Source organism: Ictidomys tridecemlineatus, chromosome Y, assembly GCF_052094955.1.
Source record: "Ictidomys tridecemlineatus isolate mIctTri1 chromosome Y, mIctTri1.hap1, whole genome shotgun sequence".
NCBI lineage: Eukaryota > Metazoa > Chordata > Mammalia > Rodentia > Sciuridae > Ictidomys > Ictidomys tridecemlineatus.
In genome coordinates, this window is record NC_135494.1 from 10,293,548 (window position 1) to 10,319,179 (window position 25,632).

Here is a 25,632-nt window from a genome sequence, read left to right on the forward strand (position 1 = left end):
TTTGCTGATGTGTCACCAGTGATGCAAATTTTTCTAAGGAGCCATCAATTGGCTTGGTGTCATGGCATTTGTGTATCCTCCTCCCTTCTACTAGTGATGGTCTAATTTGGGGGGCCAACAGAGGTGAGGCAAAGAATCTCACCCCCCCCCACTGGTGCATAGGCCTATCCACAAGTATGGCTATGAGCTTGACCAGTAGTCAGTGATGGGTATGATCCAATTGCAGTAGTATCAACCTAAGACAGGTGGCTGACACCTAGAGGTCAGTTCATTAGATGACAGGTAAGAACCATATGTTGAATTGGACAAACCTAACAGGCACGGTCCCTAGCCACATTGCTTGTTGCTTAATTAAACAGAAGGGGGAAGATGCTAAGAGCCATAGCCAAGTAATATGATGCATGGCATTGTTGATTGAAAAGTGACAGCAGCAAGCCATTGAGATGATATGAATATGTTAAGATCTGCATTCTTATGGATATTGGACTCCTGCTGTCCAACTTGGCCTTCTACGGGACTCCTTGAGAGTTCCCATTGGTTGGGGAAGTGTGGTACGAGGGAATTTCGGAGGAGGGACTTCCTGTGGGGTCCAGGAGAATGCCGTGTGGGTCGGTTGGCAATCATTCTGGGAGCTTAAGGGGGATTGGCAAAATAAAGTTTGTTCCTTCTTGAGTGGCTCATGATTTTGTGCCCTGCCAAACTGCAGCAACAATCCACTCAGGGAGACATTCATATCCCAATGGCCATAGTTACCTACAAAGAGAGGATTCAGCTCTATTGCCTCTTGTTCATATTGGAAAATATGAAACCGTGTCCTCCTTTACCCATAGATGAAGACCAAGTTTTGATGGTCTCACTACAAAGGAATCTAAATCACAAAGCTATATTTCTAGTGCACAAAAGTCAGAGGCAGGTAGTCAAGAAGTTATTAGGCAAGCACAGCTCCATGTTTATGGAATGTTTACCCTGTCCCCTACATTTGGGATCTCTTCTGCTACACCCAAGTTTGTGAGGTGAGGGTCCCCTGCTGCCAGCACCATCCCTAGAGTGTCCCATGCTGGGTCGCCAGGCTGCATGCTCCTGGCTTCCTTCTGAAGGCGGCATGCATATTTTTCTATGTTCCCAGCATTCAGCACTTAGCAGGTTCATAAATATCCAATGACACAGAGACATTTTCTACCCTGTGATCTGAGAATGAGACACATGGACACTGGAGACCACAAGGCCCACCGGTGCTCGAGGCCTAAGATTCACAACTGCTGACTGGGGGTTGGGTAATACACTTGCTGGTTGAGCTCATGCACCATGGATGTCTCCCAGTGGCCCCGCATCACCATCTGCTGCTTCTTCAGCTGCTTGGCCACCTGCATGATGCTCAGAGAAGAGGATATGCTCAGAGGTGGGTTCAGAGGAAAAGAGCCCAAGCTGCTGGACACTTAAATGGCTCTTTCTGCAGTCATACATCTTTACACAGACTTTTAAAATGCCCTAAGTGCCAGGAGTGCACCTCTGTCATTCCAGCAGCTTGAGAGGCTGAGGCAGGGAAATCGCAATTCTGAGACCAGCCTTAGCCACTTAGCAAGGCCCTGAGCAGCTCAGCGAGACTCTGTCTCCAAAATAAAATCTAACAAGGGTTGGGAGGTGGCTCAGGGGTTAAGTGTCCCTGGACCAACAAGGTGCTGTAAGGAGACCAGACAATGTGTAATTTTTCACTCTTACTTTAGGTTCTCAGACCTGCTGCTGACAGCTGAGCTCCATCAGTCTGTCCTTAATGCTCTGAACTGTTTCACCAAGGTGAGTGGCTCATCTGCATGACACAATCCTTCACTGTGACCAAGAAATATGCTGAGTAACACTTTAAGAATGTCCGTTCATACTTACATTCTTGGCAGAGGGCAAGATCTCGACACAGATCATAGAGAAGAAGGCACAGGAGCCCAGCATGAACATTAGGTATACTACTGCATGAATAGGGTCCCTCAACACATAGCCAAAGGACCTTGGCAGAGACAGGTAGTAACACAGGACACCAACTGCATAGGCAAAGGTGGGGCCTCCAGAAGACGTGTCCTGGGAAAAAGGAAAATAAGTTCAAGTTGTTGCGTCTACTGAACCTAAGCTTTGAGATGAACCCAGAACAGATCAAAGACTGTGATTGCAGCTGGGCACAATGACACATGCCTGTCACCCCACAGCTTAGGAGGCTGAGAAAGGAGGATGGCAAGTTGGAGGCCAGCCTTGGACACTTAGAAAGGCCCTAAGCATCTCAGTGAGACGCTGGCTCTAAATAGGGGTGGAACAGATATCAGGGGTCAAGGGCCCCTTGGTTCAGTCCCTTTTACAAAAAAAAGTCCTGCACAAAATTTGGGGAAGGACCCAGGTGAGGAGATCTGTGGGTGAGACACTTTGTCATGAGCAAGATGCACAGATGCTTAGGAGCAACACACACTCTCTGGCCAGGAGAGGCTCCTTGGGAACATCTGACTGACAGATTAGGTGCCCAAGAGACTGGCTAGGGTCACTGAAGCACAGGGCGCTAAGGTCAGAGCACTTCAGAAATGGCATGAGACTCACTTTAGAACAAAAGCACAGTGGTAAACTCTGTTACCATGGACCCTGATGCCAGGTAGGTGCTTCCCTAAATTTGGCATCTGTGGGCAGAGTAGCTAATGGCTGGGGACTAAGAAATCCCAATCTCTCCCTGTGACAGCATTTTCCTTTCTCCCTAGAGTTGGGACAGCAGGACTTGCATCACCTTCTGGAGGGACACTAAGATGGGCCATCTGTCCTATAAACCACATGGACAGGATTTCTGTGACAGAAATTTTCTTTGCTTTCCCTGGCCCCTGGCATTCCTGTGGTGGTCTTCTGACAGCCCCTCTCCCTGCCACCTCTGACTGTCTGGGTCAACAGCTGATGTTCCTGTGGTTGAGAATCTGGAGACATTAAAGCTTGAGCATTTTTTTGCAAAGCAGGAAGTTCAGCAAACACAAGGGGTGAAAGCAGGGACCTGTCCTGGCTTCTATGGCCACCAGTGACCTCTCTGAACTCTCCTAACTTTCTCCACTAAGCCACACGTCAATGCTCAAACACATCAGCTCATCTCTGCCCTGGGGCCTTTGCACCTGCCAGCTTTTCTAGGATGGACCCATAACACTCTTCTCCAGTCGGCCCATCTTCCTTCTCTGCTCTACTCTGGCCCGGGGACCTGGGATGACACTTACACTCACATGTCTTATGTTATCTTCCTTTGTATTCTTAGCACCCATAGAAGCTCCTGGAGCTTAACAGCACCTGTCTGACAAGTGTCTGGAATAAAATCTGGGTCACAGCAATGGCAGAATGAGGGCCTTAGAAGATTTCTGAATGTTTACCATGGTCATTTCTTGCAAATCACTACCTGCTGATCTCTGGGAACTTGATTAGTTTCATGCTCTAGTGTTGCCTGGGGGTGAGAGTCTTGTGGCATCTGTACTGTCCACCTCCCTCTCAGCCTGCACTCTCTCCCACCTCAGTGAAGAAGGACCAGCTGCACTATCCACCCTAGTGGCCCTTCCACACCCCACTTTCCAGGTCGCAAGCTGAGCTGGGGTGGCACTCCTGGTATTAGGTGGCCCTTACATCTACAAGTTACCTGTGCCTGTTCCACCATCTTCTTGCCCTTCTTGGGGGTGTCCCCATTGCTCCACCATTTTGGCTCCTTACAGCACCACTCAAAAACCCCCAGGTAGCCCCTCTGCTCCAGCCAGGTTCCAGAGGTGGCCAAGGGAAGCCACATCCATGTCTTGGTTGTCTGTTACCTTTATCTCTCTAAGTCCTAAGGCCCTCGCTCTGATGTGACACTGGCTGGCTCAGGCTGGATTGCTGTGCCACTTCCGCAGCCATTTTCTCAGTCTATCTCTTGGGGACAGCTAATCATTCCTTTTAAATCTGTCACCTCACTCACTATTCTGCTCCAAAGCAAAGTGATCCTCTGGCTGGCTGCTGCAGCCCAAGCCTTCACTTACTAGCCCCCTCTGGCCACCACTACTTCTGCTCCTTTTGAATGCAGCCCCCCCAAAGCCAGGAGGTCTTAGACACCCCAACTCCTACCCAGCTTTTGCCCCCCCATCCATTGCTGGGGCCCAGCTGCTTTCCACCCCCAGATCCTCAATTCACGTTATTTTTTCTGAAATTTTAGGAAGAGTCTCATGTCCCTTTGCCAACTCTTCTGTAAGTGTCCCCGACCTTCCTTTCTGAGGTTTTGTCTTTCCCATGAGATCTCTCAGGCACTCTGCAGAGACCCATCTGCAGTTTTCTCAATTTGATTATGTAGCACTGGAGGCCAAGAATAAGCTCCACAGTCAATTCCAAGAAAACACAAAAATGCATACAAATATTTTCCAAGAGAGAGACTTCCCAGCAAATACCAGATTCAGGGTTCAGAGGCCAAAAAAAAAAAAAAAAGTCAATTTCCCTGTCTTAAGAAGCCTCACATGTCTTTCAATTTTTATTTTATTAAGATTCGTAAGCCAGATGTCATGATGCATGCCTGTAATCTCAGTGGCTCTGGAGGCTAAGGCAGGAGGATTGCAAATTGGAGGCTAATCTCTGCCAAATTGGGCTTCTAAGCAACTCAGCGAGACCCTGTGTCTGAACAAAATATAAAAGAGTATTGTGGACTTGTGGACGGGGTTCAGGGGTTAACTGTCTCTGAGTTCAATCCCCAGTGCCTTCCACCCCAAATTGGCAATACTTTGGACTGAATCCAGGAACAGTCATTTTACCCCAGCCCTTTTTGATACAGGGTTTCACTTATTTGCCAAAGCTCTCCTTGAACTTGTAATCATTGCACTAACTGCTGCTTGCCTGAACAAGTGGTTTCGTGTAGCAATTTCATTTTTAAAATCTTATTTGCTAAGAACAACTGCTAAAACATGAGCAGATGATTGCCCAAGGATGGTCATTTTGATGCTAACTATGACTGAGAGAGGCCTGAAATGTTCACAAGAAGACAATTGGCTAAAATCAAAACTTCTTTATCCTTGCAGTGCAGGTTCCTGCTAAGAAATATGAGGCAGAATTACTCTGTGGCATGTTACCTTTCCTTGAAATACTTTTATAAGAGGTGTTACTATGATTATGATTATGATTATGATTATGATTATGATTATGATTATGATTATGATTATGATTATGATTATGATTATGATTATGATTATGATTATGATTATTATCACTATTATTATTTAGTACTAGGGATTCTACCCAAGACCACATAACCTCTGAGCCCTTTTCCCAGCCCTTTTTATATTTTATTTAGAGACAGTTTCTCACTGAGTTGCTTAGGGCCTCACTAAGTTGCTGAGGCTCTTCTCCAAATTGTAATCCTGTTGCCTCAGCTACCTGAGCTGCTAGGATGACAGGCTTGAGCCTCTGCACTCAGCTATATTTTTAAAACTTTTCCCACTGAAAATTCAAAAAAAATATTTCTGAAACACACATTTTCCCCAAGGAATACTCTGCATGCATAAAAACTTCCTGCAGAAGTGCCCAAAGGGAGGTAGTGCCCTTACCTTTGTCTGTGTTGATGGTGGTAGGGTTGAATGCTTTCCCTAGGATGGTTTCATAGATGTTGCTTGAAATGGAGAGGGAGAAGCCAGAGCCCAGGCCATGCCCTTTCTAAAGAAGCTCATCCAAAAGGCAGACCATCAAGCCCACCACAAGGAACTGCAGAATTAAAATAAATTAATTAATAAAAGTGGACTCTGCATTACTGGCCCCAGGGCCCTCATTTCTTCCATCTTCAATGACTGGGCTCTCTGCTATGAAAGCCAAATAAGAGACTCTTCTCAATCTTCCTCATGGGAATTCAGAAACCAAAGCCAGGGTCTTTTGATTCTCTATTTTTTTAAATCTATTTTTTAGTTAAAGGTGAACACAACATCTTTGTTTTACTTTTATTGAGTGCTGAGGATGGAGCTCAAGGCCTCATGGCAAGTGAGCCTCTACCACAGAGACCCAGCCCCAGCCTCTACATTTTTTTTTGTTTTTGTTTCTTAATTGTTTTCAGGTTTGCAGGTGGACAGCATGCCTTTATTGATTTTAATATTACTCATTGTAGATGGGATTTTATTTGATTGATTTATTTTGGGGTGGTGCCCAGCCTCCAAGCTGGGACCTCACCCTGCTCAGGCCAGTTTTTAGCCCTGATCCCAACCCTTTGCCTGGCCTGGCCCCAGCTCTGGCTGAGTACTGCTGAGGAGGAAGAGGGAGAGTGGGGTCACTCAGGAAGCGTGGTGCGAGTGGAGGTTCACCTGAGTGGTTATCAGCAGGCAGATCCCAGGGCCCATTTCTGAGAGGTCCCTGTCCATGCCTGTCATCACATCAGTGATGGACTGGCCAATCATGATTATCATGCCCAACACTAGGATCCCAAAAAAACCCTGAGCAGAGAGTGGCAGGAACACAGATGACAAATACTGACAATGCCTCCGGGGACTTGGTGAGGAGTATCCAACTGTCATATGTCAAAGCACATGAGAACTCAGAGGCTTTCTGGTAAAAGTACCTTTGGTCTTTCTTGTGGCTTTAGAGATTGAACCTAGGGCCTTGTGGACAGTAGGCAACTGCTCTACTAAACCTCAGCCCAGTCATACTAAATTCATTTTTTAAAAAATGATCTTAAATTTTTAAGATGGAAAAACATTTTAAAAAATTGTCAAGGGTAAGGAGAAAACATCTGGGGCTATAGCTCAGTGGTAGAGGCACTGGGCTCTATTTCAAGGTCTGCAAAAAATTAATATTAAAAACAAAAAAAGAAAGAGAAAAAAACCTGATTTGGGCATATAAAAAATAATGCAAATTTTGTTTTTATGTTTGTTTTGCTTTTGGTACCGGGGATTGAACTCAGGGGCAGTCAACCACTGAGCCCCATCACCAGTCGTATTTTGTGTTTTGTTTAGAGACAGGGTCTCACTGAGTTGCTGAGGGCCTCACTGTTGCTGAGGCTGAGTTTGAACTCAAAATTCTCCTGCCTCAGCCTCCGGAGCTGCTGGGATTAGAGTCACGCACCATGGCACTAATCCAAGTCTATTTTAAAATTTCCAAAATAAAAATTAAAAAAAAAACACTCATTAGAGCTTTAGAATAATAATGCATAAATTTAAGGCATTGAATAATATGTGCATTACTTAATATTTAATAATGCATTACTTAATTCACTAATGATTGATGCATTAATACATAAATATATTCTACAATCTTGATTTGTATCTGAAACTCACAAATTTAAGTTAGATGGATTTCTCACTCAATTATTTAATCTTCTAACTTAAGATCTCTAAGGCATGCTATATGGAAGATGGCAAACTAGAAAATTGTAAATATTGTTTTCTAAATAATACTTTCCTGTTAAAAGAGCTAGGCTTGGCTGATTCTGAGGCTTGTCCCAATTATTGGGGCTGCCTATCTTATGATTTGGCCAATATCCTTAACCTAGTTTAAAGGCATGTAGAAATGGAGACTCCAGAACTATTATATAAATTTCTTCCACATCAAAAAATTAATTGACAGCAGAGCTGGACTGAGATGATCACCTTTCCACACATTAAATACTTCTTAATTGCAGAAGAAAAATAGCACTTGCTAAATAACTACCATGCTATAGGCACTGTGAGAGTGATTATTCAACGTAATCCTTTCTTATTTTTTTTTTTTAGTACTGAGGACTGAGTAGAGGTGCTTCACCCCTGAACCCCATCCCCAGCCATTTTTTAAATTTTATTTAGAGACAGGGTCTCACTCGCCTCACTAAGTTGCTGAGGCTGGCCTCCAAGTTGCTTCAGCCTCCAGAGCTGCTGCAATTACAGGCATACTCCACAGCACCTGGATTTAATTGAATTCTTATGACAGCTCTGAAGTAGATTTCACCTTCTTTGTGAGGTAGGAAAATCATGGCTGGTGAAGAGGTGACCTCCATGTCCTGATCGTTCAAGTCCATCCTCTGGGGAATCCATGCCCTCCACTGCCCTGCCTGGCCTTCCCTCATACCCAGTACTTTGCAGAAGTTATCTCTCACTAACAGGCCATGGAGCATGTACAGGTTTGGCAGGCCAAGCACACAGGCCAAACTGGGCTGTTTTAATGCACCCAATTTTAGAGCCAATTCAAATTCTCAACTAGATACCACAGCTGTACCGATGATCTTTCTTACACTTCTGGGCTCTGTTGAAGAGTGCTTGGTCTTTTGGAGTGTCACCTACTTCAATCATCTTGGTGCCAGCCAAGATCTGCATGATGAGGCCCAAGGTGACAATTACAGAGATGCCCAGCTCCATGAGTGTGCCTAAGAAAAGGGGCAGCCACAAAGCCCCTTTGAGCTCAGGAAATCAAGACATCATTTAATAAATAGAGCCTACAGAATTGCTTGTGACCCACTTCTTTACACTGGATTGGCTTCAAGTTGCTGGCAGCAATTATAGAATAACCCCCCATAACTAAAGATTATAACACAACTGAATCCCTCTGTCGAGCCTCCCAGACCCCATGTCATTCTGTTTGGAAAGTCACATACCCCAAAACAGCCAGCTGCATTCCCATCTCCATGGACAGATCCATTCTGGCTGGACAGAGGTCAGAGAGGCCAGTCATTCATAGGATCATAAAACTGGAAAATATTCCAATCATTTTCTGAGTCTGCAGATGGGGCTGGCACAGGCACAACTGAATCTAGTTGGGAATCAACCTTCCCTTTCCATCATGTACAGATAAGCTTTGATTCTGAGTGACTGGAACCTCATTGGAACCCCATTTTTAAACCATGTCCATCAATTGCACCATCAACATACACAATAAAATTATTTCCAGACCACAGGTGACTGGTTAGAGTAGACCCTCCACTGTCACTCATGGTTTTGATCCATATATTTCACCTGTAGAAATGAAAAAGATGCAGCGGAAAAACCAATGGAAAGTTCTAGAGAATGTTCTAGGTGGACTCACCATCTCGTTTCAGGAATTTCAAACACTCTATAGTTTCTTCAAGTTTTCAGAAATTCTCAAGCAGAGACTTATCTTGCTCTTCCAGGTTTTGTATTGCATTCAAACTCAATTCCAAAAAAGATGGAGTTTCCCAGGCTAAATTCACCATTGATCAGGCTGTTTGACATGGCTCATGAAGACTTTCCAGGCCACGGAGCTGCCCATTTTTTGAGTTCCACAGAAAGGCTGTCATTAAACTAAATGGTGCTGGTCTAGCAGAGAAGAAGCAGAGTGATTCTGAGCCTCCCTCTGTTGGAGGCCAGAATCCCTCATGTAGTAGAAAATGTCGGCAGAATCTGAGGCCATAATACCAAGTAGAGTATCTGGAAACAAGCAAAAACAAAATGAGTGGTGCCTGTGTCCCTCCTCTCCCTCCTACCCCAATGCCAGCACAGGAGACCAGATTGACTTGACAGCAGACTAATAAGAATAAGAGTGGGATGACTGTTCACAGCACCTTCTCCTTCAACTGGATCTGCAGGAGAGGTGGAATCAGAGGACATAAAGTTTCCCAGTAAGTCAATAAAAATGGAGTAACACAGACCCTTTCTCTGATCACCAAGGAAGGCCAAGAAGGGCTGGGGGTACAGATCCATGGAGAAGCACTTGCCTAGGATGCGTGATGTTCTGGGTTTAGTCTCCAGCAGACACCCTCCCCCAAAAAGAGAAGAAGCCAAACCATGCACCAAGCAGAGTCCTGAAAAGTGTCTTAGGCTTTCTGTGGACAAAGCCAATGTGAAGATGTTTGTAGGTATCACGTGTGAGAATCCTTATATTACAGCATCATTAACTTCTCACTGCTTAAGTGATTTCAATGCCAAAGCTGTGCTCTTTACCTTGGAAATGAACAGTTTAGATCCTCAAGGTCAGGCGATAGAATGGCAAGTTCAAAGCCAGCCTCAGCAAAAGCGAGACACTGAGCCACTCTAGGGGACCCTTTCTCTCCACAAAATAAATAAATAAATAAATTAATTAATTAATTAATTAATTAATAAAAAAAAACTAGCGCTGGAGACATCTCTCAGTGAGTGGTTGCTTTATCCTAGGGATTATATGAATAAATTAATAAATCAATAAACAAATAAATAAATAATTTTTTTCTGTTGTTGATATTTTTAAAATAATATTTAATTCTTTATTTTATTTACCTCTTCTCTGATGTTTAGTAGTTTTTCTTTTACTAGTTTTGGGTCTGGCTTGTTCTTGATTTTCTACCTCCTTTAAATGAAAGACTTGGTTGTTTTCTATTTTGATGTAGGTATGCACTGATCTAATCTTTTTAAAATTGCCTCTGCTTTATGCTATAGGGTTTTTTAATTTTGTGTTTCTATCATCATTTTTTTAAAAAAATTAAATTTTCTTTTGTTTATTCATCCACTCTTGGGTATTTGAGAGCTTGTTGTTACATTTGCAGACATGCAGGATGTTTCTAAAGTTTATCCTGTTATAGGTTTCCAGTTTTATTACATTGTGTTCAGAAAAAAATTTTTTTGAAATAATTTTTAGCTTCTAAAATTTATTAAGATTTGTTTTCTGACTTAACCTATTGTCTATTCTGGAGAATTTTGTTGGTACTGTTGTAAAGAATTTGTCTTTTTTTCTGGTTTTTGTTGGAAAGTTCTCTTAAGTCCATCTGCTCTGGAGTGTACTTTAAATCCTGTTTAAACAAAGAAGAAGAGACAGAAGCAAGGTGCAGAGGCAGAATGGCAGAATGGCAGAAAGTCTCCTATTTCAAGCTGCCGGCTTTACTTATAGTAGTAGGTTACATTAGGTCACTGGCCTCAGTAGTGCATTATTGTTCATTGTGCCATTAGGCTACAGATTTAGCAACATTATGCAGCTTCTTCCATAGTTACCTACTAAGGTTGCAATGTGCAATTTTAGGAGATTTTTGTGGCTCTCAAGTAAGTCTATTGTTTAAAGTTACTATTATGTGGACAGTTTCATGTGCAGAAGAGCTTGGCAAAACACTGTTGTTTTCTAAAAATAGAGTCACCCCTAAGTGCCTAAGGTCAAGGTCAAGGCTGATAAGATTCTAGCAAATAACTTCCTCATGCAAGGCATTTACACACAGCTAGGTTTTGCAAATGTATTAGTTATCTTGCTATTTTCTGAAAAAAAACTGCAGAATATCCCAAACATAGGAAATGGCGTGCCTTTTAAATCCTGGGAGTTTGCTGACCAGAGGAAAGCTGTCCTTATATTTCTATGGTCAAAACATTTACAATCCTGTGTCTCTTTTTTGATGTTTTTGGATGAAAATTTCATCCATTTTTCAAACTCTGTTACTAGAAGCCCTCTATTAATATGCATTGAAGACTCTCTCTCCCTTGACATGAAGTAGTGTCTGTCTTAAGTCTTTGTGTTGTAGTATTATGTGATTTTATATTTATACTTATGATAGTTTCTTGCTTAATTAAAACCATTTGTCATTATATAATAATTTTGGCTATTTTTATTTCTGGTATTAAGGTCTAATTTTAGTGATATAAGAAAAGCTACTTCTAATTTTTATTTTAATTTTCTCTAGACATCTTTCACTTATTCTTCACTTTTATCCTCTGTGTTTTTTTAAAGGTGAAATGAGATTCTTCTTGGTAAAATATAGATTTTTTGTTCTATCTATTATAGAACTATATGTCTTTTTACTGGAGAATTTACACCATTAAGGTGGTTCTTGACAGGTGAATATTTACTAGTGCCATTTTGGTTATTGTTTACTACTTGTGCTGTCTGCCCTTTCTTCCTCTCTTACTTTCTTTTATTTTTGTTAATTTGTACCACACTGATTTGTACCACAACTCTTTGAAATTTGAAAATTAAATGAATATGTAAATCTAATTGATAAAGCATGTGCAGAATCAAATAATTAAAATGTCTAAAGAGGCTTAGGTTTCTTACCTGTGACAATATCTACCCTACTGACAAATACTATTTACTCTTTTATGTTTACTTTTTTCTTTGGTGATGATAATGATGATGATGATGATGACGACTATTATCATTTTATTAATCTTTATACATCTGCATATTATGCTTTAAAGAAATATGCATTTATTTCAAAATATGTTATAAGTAAATAACAGTGATTATTTAGGGATCAAAACACTAACCTATAAATCAGTTGAAAAAAAATCAGATTTTAAAGCTTTATAAATCAAAACAATAACATTAAAATCAGAAGAAATGAACGTTTGGGTTATTGGGGGTAACTGGATATGATTGAACAGTTAAAAGAATTTCTGAATAATTTGATTGAATTCCAACTGCATTAAAAACTAAAGTCATCTGGGTTTGATAGTGCACACCTTTAATCCTAGCACTTCAGGTGGCTAGGGCAAGAGAATCACTTGGTATTAAGGTGTAATTTTTGTGATGTAAGAATAGCTACTTCTGTTTAATTTTTGTTTCCATTTTCTTGAGATAACCTTCTATTATTCTTCACCTTCACCTATGTGTTTCTTTTTGAGGCGAACTGAGATTTTTCTTGGCAAAATATATGTGGTTATAGTTCTCTCAAAAATAAGTACCTTGTGGTGGTTGATGCTTTTTAAAGTGCAAGGATCTCACATTAGATTTCTTGGCTCCTCTTATGTAGAAGGAAATAAGAAACTTGACATCTTTTGGAATCGTAGCATGCAGAGCAAGAGCTCACAGCTACAGAGTGTGATGTTCACCCCCAACTTTCTGTCCAGCCAGCTTTCCCTGCACAGTGTTGATTTGGATGAACCGTTTAGAATGAGAGTCATATTGGAGAGACTGGGATTTGATTTCTTCTTTTATAGCTTAAAATTCATATAATCAGCACCAATCCTTAGAAATAAAAAATATTAAAGACTGAGGGTGAAAGTCTATTCGGCATCCATCTAGCTGTGGGGCCTGCAGTAGTGTGGAGAAGGGAGGCAGTACCTTTCCAGCCTGCCAGGTGCCAGGTACAGGCTGAACCAGGTGGATGTGAGAAGTGAGCCTATCTGCTCACTCTCATGGGAGAATAGCAAAGCCCTTTGGCCTCAGTGTTTTCCCCTCTCGGGGAGGGGAGAAGGGATCATCTGTGGCCACAACCTGGCATGTAAGCACCATCTAGTGGGTATATTAGGGACAGTAACCATGATTCCCTTCTGGGAAAAGAAAAAAATCAAAGCAGATTTAAAAAATTCCATCTTGGCCATTGAAATTTAGAAATGAGTTCCCTGGGCTCTGCAGAGCCAGTCAAGCATGAGGAATGAGGGCACTTGCTGTTTGCTTTGAAGCTGGCATGCAGATGGTGGGCTCAGGAAAGGGCAGAGAAATTGTGATTATTTAGAAGTTGCACCTATTCTAGGTGGTCTGAGCCTGTGCTGCCCATAAAGAAGCATTCTGAATGCAACCACTTTTCTTGTGTATCACCTCTTTAAGTAAAAAAAAAAAAAAAAAGTAAATATAGCATTAGCATTTCTCATACGTACATTATGTGGCATTTGTGTAGGTGTATTCCTGTGTCTCACCTTCACAATAAGTGTTAACACAACACTACAGAGTCCATGTGACCCATTTGCAGATGGGACAACTCAGGCAGACCTGCTGAAGGCACAGTTTCAGCAGAGGGTAGAACAGAAACTGAGAAGCTTGTTTTAGTGTGAGCACAGACATCTCCCTAGTCCCCAGCTGTGGGGAAGGGCTCTCCCCCCAGGGCCAGCGCAGAGACAGGCAATGCCATTTGTTGGCAAACCCTCTGTCATTTCTGAACAGAAATAGAATGCTTGTGGAAGGCTTCTGGAAGCCATGGTGCCCATGGAAAGCTCCCACAGCCATGGCTTTATGTCATGATCAACAGCCTATTCACCTGCCAACAGTTGAATGGGACTTTTGGTTTTTAAAAAAACCTTGTCTCCAGACAGACTCTCCTGATGATTCACCACCATAAACATGGTTTCAAACAGAACCTGGAGTCCCTTACATAATCACTTCTAAAGTTGTCACTCAGGCCTCATCACCCAGAAAACTGAATGCTCCTAGGGTAGAAGCACTTGACTGATGTTCCACATGAGGCTCTTTTATGAGTGGGTCACAAATATTACTGCTATTGACACAGCCCTGTGGAACACTTTCTCGCATTTGTGCACATGTGTGTCCAAACCCTTTTTGGTGGTGCCTCTGACTGTCACCGCCCACTTCTCTCTCTCCTGAACTCCCTCCTCTGAGTCCTTTTCTTCCTTTCACCTTCAGAAATTAGAAATCTGTATAGGTTGTTAACAAAGATGCCATTCATCTGAACCAAACACCTTGATAGCCTGTCCCTTTTCTTGCACTCGGCTGACTCCACTGGCCCTCTAGGAGGGAGCCTTGAATACTGGTGTCTTTTAATTTATGCTGGGCAGAGGCAAAGTGTTTAAATCCATCTGGGTCTACAGCAGACTTAGGCTCAGGAAGCACCCTCACTACATCCATGTGCTGGAAAGATAACCAAGCTGAATTCAGCCTTCGCTCTGCATTTGCCAAGCCCTGTTCTCCACTCCTGCTCAAGTCCCAGGCCCTGACAGGTAAACATATCTTGCTTTCCAGCAACTCTTGAAACTGGTGCCTTCCCAAGAAGAGAACATGAAGCTCTCTGCTGAATTCCACCCTTTTAAGAGTCAGGAGGCTTTGGCACCAATAGGGAATTGAGAGCTGGAGATGAGACATGGGACAAAGGGCAAAGACTTGAGTGAAGATATTCCCCAACTGTGGCCCAAGCTAGGTTGTGCTGGAGAATCTACAGGAGAGCTCCCATGGAGAGGGACTGCAAGGACACCTCATCTCTCCCTGAAACACACAACAGCCACCTCTGTTTCTTAGTAGCTGCTTTCCTACAAAGTCATGCTTCCACCACACCAAAATGTGGATCCTGTTAACAGGATAACATAAATCAAAACCTAAATGCCCTGGAACTTGGATTCAAGCATGAGGCCCATTCGTTTATTCATTCATTCAACCACCATCAACTGTGCCAGACCTTGCTACAGGTGCCATGGAGACAGGGTAGATGAAACTGACCAGAATCTCATCTTCCAGGGAGAGAGTCAGTAGATGACTTCAGCAATGGCCAGTGATGACACCTGTGAGGATCATGAAATAGGAATACATGAACAGAAACAGAAGAGCAGGGAGGGGATGAGGGCTGCAAAAACCAGTGTGGTCAGGGAAGGTGCCTTTCTAACAGCCAAGGCACAGAAAGAAACCAACCCAGGGAGAGGCAAGGAAACACGTGTTCCAGGTGAAGGTCACATGCTAGGATCTCAAGATAGGGGGAGTAATTGTAGATTAATAAATGAATAAGGATTTCATCTGCAATTGGCTCAACTGTGGTATCCAACATGAGTGTTAAATGATTTAAAGCAGCCACAGATTTCCCCAGAACAACTGTGTGTGAGATCCTGGCTGAAAGTTCAACTCAGTGCAGAATGTACCTGACCTTTTCCAGTAAAGAAGAGCATAGAGCGTATGGCTCTCCCACAGACCCAAGGCACAGTCCTTTATATTAACTGGAATACCATCCATGACTCCATCCTCAAGTGTGGTCCCTGGGCCTTAGTTTTGGACAGAGTTTAAGCCAAACACAGGGAAGGAAACGCAGCTGCCTTCTGACCCATGAAGGAAAACCACAGGCAGTTTAGTGGGTTCTGGGATTCTGTCTAATTCTGGGCAGTTGCCAACAAGATTTTTTTGGTTCACCTGCACTTCAAAATTGGCCAATCCCAGGCTACCGGGGGACTCTCAAAGCAAAGCCAATTGATTAGGGCCTGGTAAGTGGGCACACAGAACTTTGTACCAACACCACCCTACCATACATTTCAATAAAAATATCTTCCCTCAGCACAACACTTAGTCCTTACATGCGAAAAGATGGAGACAATAGAGGAAAAAGGCTCCCTAAAAAACTATTACACAGTCTCCAAAAATGAAAAGGGATTTACACAGTAGACCTACATAGTTTCCAGGAGGCACTGTGGAAAGCAAGTAAATTAAATGCAATTTAAGAATATTTTTCTTATTTAAACAACAAGTACCAAGTGCATGGGAGAGAAAAGAAGACGTTCTTCTTCATGACATTGGAGTAATCAAAGTGTTCAAAGAAAACTTTTATGTACCTCTTCTCCTAAAGTCATAATTTTGCACCATTGCAAGAGGGACAATGCCCACAAAGGTTATGTGGCTGTTAAAGATCTCAGAAATGACCAGCTCACTCATAAGTCCTCGAATGTGTATGCCGATTGCCAGCTGATTTGCTGGGTCCCAGCCAGACCACTGCTGTTATGGATGCCAAAGTCAACTTTAGGATCTCGTATACTGAGCCATTTTCTCTGGAAAACAAACACATATTTAAGTTCAGTTTGAAGCATATAACTCAGCATAATGTCAAGAACACAGTAAATGGCCCATTTCCCTTTGTAAACCAAGGAAAAAATTGCCACCTTCGCCCCACACATGGCAGTGTACACCGAACCTTGCCTACACCTTCCTGTCTGTGGCCACATCTCAGGATGGGCATTCGCTGAAGGAGAACTACAATGGATTCCTCTCCAGAACTTGGTGCCAGTTTCCTCAACTATCCTGCCAAGGAGGGAGGAGCCAGTTTCTCAGTGAAGGCCACCTTATAGCCCACATCAACCACCTCTGTGAAGGCCCTTGACCAAAAATCAAGCTAACACGTTCTGGAGATGAGAATGTGGGTCTGCTCTTGGAGGAGCCTCTGTTGCCTATGTTCATGTGCTAGATGGTCACTAGCACTGTAGGCATTGCTGCTACTGAGCATTCCATCTAGTGGGAAAGAGAGCTGCAGGATGGGGACACATGGAGAGACCCCTTGACAAGTATCTTCAGAGCCTCAGGCAGTAGTCCAAGCATAGGCTTTTGAGTCAATGGCTTTGACCACAAACTAGGTGTGGGACCATGAGTGTTGATGAATTGGGCCTCCGCTCAAAGAGCTGTCAAGTGGGAATAATGACAGGTGTCCACTTCAAGGACTCAGGTTTCTAATTTTTGAAATGTTGTCCTCCTGAAAGACTTTAAAAATGATTCCTGGCTCCTGATATATATATATATATATATATGAATTTATATAAGTCTGTCTATATATGTGTCTTTGTGTGTGTAATTTTAACAAGCTCTTTACATAAAATAAGGTATAGATGACTCAATCACACAAGATGTTCCTGAGAGACAGACTAACCCTTCCCTGAATTCTTTCACTTTTCCATGAACTCTTTAAGAGAAGGAGAGGAGAAGCTAACACCAAATGGCCGAAAGCAGGGGCAACTTCACTGGCTAGTTGCAGAGGTGCTGCGTGGCCTGGTGAGGACTGGCCAGCAGCTGCCTCCTTCTTCTCAGCTCAGGTGTTAAGTGTCAGCTTACTGGGAGACACTTCCTGATTCATGATTCATGACCCATGATGTGCTGGCTGTCTTAATCAGCAATGTGTTTTGATTCCATGGCCAATAGTTAAATATGATCAGAAAGCAACTGTGTTCATTAAATTGATTGACAGGGTGGCCCTCCCCTCTTTTATTAGTGAGTGCTTCCGTTTGTATCTGGGTGGTCACCAGAAGCCAGGTTTTGATGGAGTCCCTAGTCTGGTGTTGATGGGTTGGGAAAAATTTGGGGACTTTGCAAAAGGCTCTAGATCATGGGCCTTGAGGAAGGCTGCAGAAAGCCAGCTCCCTCCTCTTTCTCCTTTGTTCAGGGCAAGAGTGAGTGAACATTTTCTTTACCCACGCTCCCAGCCACAGGGTGCTAACTCACCACAAGCCCCAAACCTGACCACAGTCTAAATCCTCTAAAAAAGTAAGCCAACAAACCCATTCTCTGCAAGCTGATGCCCCAAGAGTTTGCTCCAGTAATGGAAGCCAGCGAACTGTCACCATGTTGTTTGGACTACAGCAGCAAAGAAAAATCCCAGAAGAGAGTTGGGGATGGATTCCAGTTTTCCAAACATGGTAACATTTCTCAGCACATATTGTACCAGGGCAACAGCATGGGGAGGGCATTTTCTTTTCAGAAAGCCTGGGCTCTGCTTCCCCTCTTCCCTGTGGACAGAGCCTTCCTCTGCCCTGACCACAGTGCTTAGAAGAGAAAGGCTTTGAACTATGGGTCCTGGTGGCTCACCTCTTGAGGTCAAGGTCCAATAGCCAGACTAGGCAGGAAAACCCTTGCCCCCACTGGCCAAAGGCATGTGGCTTCCATGCAGAGAGCCATGTCCTCTGTCTTGTTCCCTTTGCTTCAGCTTATCTGTCCTTATCTGTCCGATTTGCTTCTTTTTCAAATCTTTCCTCTTTTGGCAACAAAACCCTTTATCTTCTGGTTTCATCTTTATTACTCAAATTCCCTCAGGATGAGAATTCATTACAATATTTCAAATTAAGGCCTGCACTGCCCTCCTAGTTGTGTGCTTCGGGGCTCCCCACAAAACACGTGTCATTCTTATCACAGAATTTTAGGCAGTCTGTACATTATATTCTATTAAAAACTCAGTTCCACTCAAGGTTGTCACAACCCAGGAATCACAGCTTTCTGCCAGATGATGTGCTGAGATATATTCACACTTTCCTTCTAGCAGAAAGTTCCCTCCACAGGCCTGTGTTTCACATCACATTTTATATCTCAATGCAACAGAAGGCATAAAAAGAAATAGTTATTTATTTACATTATGGAATGGATTGTAGAGGGATACTAGATAAGCATAAATTATCACACAATTCCTGACCTGCTTCAATCCTGGGAAGGAGATTGTGGCAATGAGCTGTCAATCACACAGCTCTTTCTAAGTCACTTCTAAGAACTGCAGACTCTGCTTTCAGAAAACAGCAGTGACAATCACCTCCAAAAACTTGTGTGGTTCGGTACATTTGAAACATTACTGTTTGATCAAATATTTCAACAAAATTCCCTTTTCATGGAACCTGGACACTATCACCTACCCAGTGTTGCAGGATGCAGGGACAGATGACACCCACAGCATGATCTGGGTGTATCAGGACTCCTGACACTCGGGTGACTGTCTGGCTCACTCTCACTTAATTCCCCATAAGAGTTTATGGCCCCCAGGTCCTCTCCCACCTTTCATCCAAGGCCTTCAGGTTGGGCCTGAAGGTTTATGGAAACCCCTCACTACAGGCCTGAGGTTGATGAAAACCCCTGACTTCAGGGCTGGCTATGGCAGTTACTTAGGGGATGACATGATCATAGTTATATCCCCATGGCTAGGAATTACCAGGACCTATGCAGGGCCTGTCTGCAAGGAAAAGCTTCTATCAGAGTGACCACATCAGCAGATGGATTTAGATGTAGTCAATGTCGACAATCCTCCTCCAGAATGGAGAGCACATGGGAGGAATACAACCATGGGAAAATGGGGACAGGCTCTGAGAAGAAGGTTGGAGCCTCAATCCAACACTCCTGAAGACCTTCATTGTTACAGGATCAAATGGACAAAACCACCTGGTAACCGGGCACCTGAGAGGAACTTTTCCACCAGGAATATACACAGCAGTGCTGTGTGTTATGGTTTGCATCTGGAAAGTCCCACAAGGTCTCATGTACCTAAAGGCTTAGTCCCCAGTATAGCAATGTCCAGAGGTGGGGCTCATAGGAAATGACTCCATCCCCAGGTGCTGACTTCCTCAGTGGAAAAATGCACAGATGGATTGAAGATGGGAATGGATTATTGGGAGTGGGACCCAATTGAACGAAGGTTATCACTGGGGATGTTGTCTGAGAAGGTTCATCTCATCCCCAGCTCCTGCCTTCTCCACTCCCAAGGCCTGGGGCTGAGCAGCTCCACCGACCTCACCCTCTAGCCATGATGTTCAGCCTCACCTCAGGCACAGAGCAATCTATTTTACCAACCATAAACTGAAGCCTCTGAAATGGTCAGACAATATAAACCTTCTTTCCTCAGAGCTATAGGGGTCAGGTACACTCTGTGCAAAACAGAATAAAGCCACAACCCTTGACAGACACCAACTCTGAAGAGTACTAGCTTCTATTCTCTCCTCTTAATTTCCTGATGGCAGAGACCATCTCCCACTACAAAACCCAAATACTAGTCAACGAATAATTCCAAAGAGCACCTGCAGAGATCCCACAGCTTACTGATGAGCTCTGAAGTGAAGACTCCTCTGGAGATTGATTGTAGAAAAAGACACTTAGGAAAAATCCCAATCTTTTTCAACCCCTGAATACTTCTGGCTGAGTTTTCAATGCCTGGAAGAGCTGCAGCCATCTTGTGACCATGAGGAGATAAGGTAGAGGATCGTGGTCAGTTCTCTGGCTGGAATGGAGTAGGAGGACAGAAACACTGAGTAGACATGTATGTGGTATCACTGTGTCACCAATAACAGGACCAACCAGGTATAAATTCTTTGTGATAGGAGATGACCAAATTTTTTTGTAACAGTCATCTGTGGGCAGATGGTCTATTACTTACAGCTGAATCTCCTGAGGTAATGTTAACAACTCAGAAATTTGGGGTTCTCAGTATTTGGGTATGTTCTGGATTTGGAGATGCTCTATATTTGGGGTGCCTAGCATTTTGGGGTGCTCTGCAGATAGACATAGATTTCCAGAGATATTTTGGTCACCTGAGGCTGCTGAAATAAGTTTGAATGGAGGGGTGTCCAGATCACCCAGGAAGTGGTTCCTAATAGGCTTCTGACCAGCACTCATCTGAGCCCCTCTTGCCCCTCAAAGAGAAGGCAGAAGAAAATTCCAGTTGATGCCATCAGGGTCACCAGGAAGAGGCAGCCACACCATGCTACTCCAGGGAACAGGCTGTCACCACCAACCACACACCCACCAAATTTACTGTACCTGTGGTCTTCAAAGAGTCTAACAGAGAAGAACAAAAAGACAAAAGACTATAAAAATGCAGAATGACAGAGCAGTGGCACTAGGGGCTCGTGTGCCCAGATGAGAAGCTGGTGCCTCACCCAGGGTGAGGCCTTAGCCGTGATGGTGTCTGCACAGCTGTCATGGTCATTAACCTGAATAAACACTGAAGATGCTTGCTCCACACATCGGAGAAGGTAGGGGCCGAGACTTCAGGCAAGGGATCTTGCAACCCACCAAGAGTCATGATGCAACATCATCAGTGAGAACTTCTCTCTGTGGCACAGCTGAGCACAGCCCACATACCTGAGGCTCAAACCCAAGCTGGAGAAGAGAGGCTGCCAGCCAGCAGCACCAGGGACCTAGCTTAAGACCAAAGACATGATCCAGTCCCCAGGTGTGACATCCGAACAATGATAAGGTGGTAAGGAACAATGACCCAAAGCTGGAGCTTTCCTCTGTCTGCCATATAATGTTCACTTTTCTCTTGCCTCTTATGTCAGTTCTGCTTGTCCCACTACATTCATCAACTTTTAGTTAAAAACAATAATACCAATAATAATAAAGATGATCTGAAACTAGATATTAAACCCTGCATTGTGATAAATGTGAACTCAGGGGCTCTGGACAACGTCCACCTCATTAGGCCTTTGTGCATGAAGAGCACAAGGACCAAGCTCTACCCCATGTGTCCTGCACCACAGCCCTTCAGAAGCTTGGCTACTAGGCTGGGTTTCACTCAGTCCTCAGTCCCTTGACTGCCTCGGGCCTTGGGCCTCTCAGCATTCACCTGCCCTGCATGTCCAGTGGCCCATGGAGACCAGAGTGTCCATTATATGAGTGCTGCTGTAGTTCACTGACCACTGGTCTCCATTGCTGGTTCTCAAGGCTGTGATCTTCACACCCTCTGCCATCTTTATTCAGTGAGGTAGAAAACAACATTTATAAGAATACATCCCAGGTCAACTCTGCAAGCCAACACGACACAATAATGGGGAGTGTGGGCATACTGCCCCCCCCCCCCGCAGGAGAAAGAAGAACTCTGTGAGTGGCTTTCCTCTTGAAAACAAAGTGTCTTTCTACAACTGCCTGAAAATCAGAGCCCAAAGTGTAGGCCATTTCAATTAATTTTAATTGTAGTCTGAGTTTGGACAGGTCACTTTTTGCCACTGGGATTCATGGGGTGTGATGGGCATGTGAGGAAGTAGATGGACTCTTTCTCTCACTTGCAAGTGGGTAAGAGTCACCATTGGATGGGGAAGGCCAGGAGCTGCCACTTCAGGGACCCAGGTAGCCACTGCACCTAGCACACAGTTATGGGGAAGGCTCAGCAAGGCTTTTCCAGTCTTTTTCATGAAAACACAAAAGGAATGCCAAAGGCAGATGAAGCCCATGTGCAGAGAGCAAAGACAGGCATAGGGAGACCATTTCCAGCACTGCTGAGACCTGAGAAGCCAAGATACCCTCAAGATTAATCATCAGACCACACACAGTCCAAAGTGCTGCTGGTTAAAAAAAGATGAGCAAAAGTGAAGAAAAAGTAGACAGTGATATGGGAGGAATGATCTACAGATTATCTGTCTGACACGGTCTAATATCCAGAATATGCTAAGGGTTCTTTGAAATAAATAACAAAAGGACAAATCATGCAACTAAAAAATAGGCAAAGGTCTTGACTACACAATTCTCCAAAGAAAACATACAGATGGCAAACTAGTACATGAGAAGATGTTCAGCATCATCAGTAACTGAGTGTAGAGAATCAGATGTAAGTGTGTTACTATTACTGTCCTTGATGGAGTCTACCTGCAAACAGGATATTCTGTTAAGGTATAGATAAGTAACAGCGGACATGCTTGAAAAGGAGGTGTCTGCTGTCCTTGGGAAGGCCTACTTGCAAACAAGAGGCTCCTTCAAGGTTTAGATAAGGTAACGGCAGACATGCTTGAAAACGAGGTGTCTGCTGTCCTTGGGAAGACTTGCCTGCAAATGGGATGTTCTGCCAAGTGGGCTAGGAGGGCTCTAAGAAAAATTTTATTATCTGTTATTAACAAAGAGCAGAGCTCAACATACTCTGGGCCGAGAATAGATTAGCCATGAGAAGTGGGTCACTTCTGATTAGAAAGTAAAACTTCTATATGCTATGTTTAATTAGGTGAAAGACCTGATTTATTGATGTTGGAAGGCTGCCTTCTTTGTTCACAATACTATAAAAAGATTGCTTGTACACAATAAAGGACTTTTTTTCTGCTGCTGCTTCACTTGCTCTGCTTCTTCTTCTTTTTTCTTTTCCCTTGCTGACCAAGTGAATTACTGCAACAACTGAGAAACGCAAATCAAGACCAAAGTAAGCCACAACTCCACACTCACTCACTGGTTACAATATGACATAAATGAGGTGGCAAGGTTCTGGAGAGATCAGATCCTCACATATTGCTGGTGGGGATGTAAAAGGCACAGCTGCTCTGGAAATGGTTTTTCAGTTTCTCAAATTGTTAACCTGGAATTACTGTAGGAGCCAGATATGCTTTCTATTGTGAGAAAACTAGAAAGCAAAAATAAAGAGAAATATGGGAGGGTCTCATGAAAATAGATAAGAAACCAGAAAAGGAGGGAGTGGAAGCACAGAGGATGGAGTGTAAAGGCAGGCACTGGAAAATAAAGTTGACCTAATCGTGTTTGTGTACTTATGGATACAAAAGATTCCCCTAATATGTATAACAATGAATTTCTTATAAAATGAGTACAGGACCCAGCAATTCCACTCCTAGGCTTAGATTTCAAAGAATTGAAAACAGATAATCAGTTAAATACACATACAAACGTGCACAACAGCACTTTTGTTTGTTTGTTTGGGGTTTTTGATTTGTTTTGTTTGGTACCAGTGATTGAACCTAGGGGCACTTAGTCACTGAACCACATTCCCAGCCCTTCTTAAATTTTGTTTAGAGACAGGGGTTACTAAATTTCTTGTCGAGTTGCTAAGTTCATAAGGCTGGGCTTTGAACTTGCAATCCTCCTCTACAGCCTTTTAAGCCACCCGGATTAAACCTGTACATCACCACTTGAGCAGTGCTTTTTATAATGTGCACACGTGGCAAGAACTCAAATGTCCATTGACTGTTTAGGAAAAACTAAAGCCTGGTCTATTCATGACATTTAAGTATTACTGAGCTACACAAATGGATGAAGAAAGATGCATGTTACAACAGTGCCCATCAAAACACTATTCTGCAAAGTGTGCAAAAGTGAATATATTGAGTGATATGATTCGTACAGAAGGTGAACCATAGAGACAGAAATGCAGATCAGTGGTCTCCAGGGTCTAGTAACAGCAGGGGAATGGGGAGGTACTGCTTAGCTAGTGGGTACCAAATTTCGGTTTTGGGTGATGTGCTAAGTGCCACTGAATTTATGGCTTTGAAATTGTTAATTTTATGTTACATGACTTCTAACTCAATCTTTTAAAAAAAGAAAAAAAGTGTGGGGTGGGCACAGGTTAATGACCAATCAGGATTCCATGTGGCTGAAACTTTAAAAAAATTCTAAAAGAATTTGTCAAAATCATAGCCCCAGTATAGCCCAAGCGAGCAATGTTCTTGTAGTAGAACTTGAGGCATTGAAGGATGAGACATGAGGGTAGCGTGAAGCTCCTGCTGCTGCCTGCCCAGGGAACCCTGCAGTGAGACTGTGAACTCAGGCATGCCTCTCTAACTAAAAGAAAAGAAAATGCGATATTGTCACCTTTTGCTGCCCCGTGTCATGCTGCCCTCCACTCCTGTTTCTCTCCCCTTTCTGACATGGATACTTTCCCAGCTGTCCTCCTTTCCTTTCCCCCTCCTCCTGATGCCCCCTCTTCTGCATCCCCCCTTCTTTCTCTCTCTGACAAGTCTGTACCCAGGCTCCCAGCTGGTTGGCTGCCATCTCTTGTTACAGGCATTTCCTAAGAAACCTCGGCCAGGAGAGACGGCGTCCACTGAAGACCCTCACAAGTCTTGCCCTGACTCTGCTGTCCCTCTTTCTTGATCTTGTTTGCTTTTTAAATAATTTGCACAGGCGGCAACTTCCCAGGGGGTGAGTATAGTGGTCCCTGTGTGCCACGGGTAGGGACCACTATGGAAACCTGCATTGGAGTATTACTTAGAGATCCTTAAGGCTGCCAATCACCTTCTACCACTCACTGTTTTCAACATTCCTTGACACTTAAGAACTGCTTAGAATCAAGTGATGTGCATGAAGCCCAAGGAAATAAGGACGTACACAGCTCAGGATGGACTGTGAGTCTCAGATGGCATGGGCCACAGGCCAAAACTGTGGATGCACTTTCTCACGATACATTGAACAGTAGGAAAAGGACTTAGTAACCAACACCAAGATGCCTTTGATATCATGCTGCAGGCCACTCAGGCTGAGGCCTCTCATAGATCCATGGCACCCTCATCACACTGGGTGCATGCTTTCAGCTCCAATTTTCCATGTGAAGACGCTACTGAGGTGTCATTGGACAGACTCTTGTGTGGGTGGCCAAGGAGGAAAACTGACCACTTCATTCATCAAAAGTAAAGATGGCTCATATTTGGAGATCAGATGCCACCATATTTACTGGTAGCCAACATATAGACGAGTGAGGTCAGTGCATCCACTAGCTCATGGCCAATGACCCCTGGGAAAAACACTCATGATCCAAATGCGAAGGCACCAGGACCAGCCGAGGCCACACCAGAGAACACCGTGTCAGGTGTGAACAGGACAGCAGCAGTAAAGAACCCA

General features: G+C 43.5%; 1 pseudogene; it reads right to left on the reverse strand.

Moving 5' to 3' along the window:
* Positions 1-1,250: 1,250 nt before the first annotated feature.
* LOC144372168 (protein transport protein Sec61 subunit alpha-like) lies at positions 1,251-24,786 on the reverse strand (annotated as a pseudogene).
* Between the last annotated feature and the right edge of the window lie 846 nt (positions 24,787-25,632).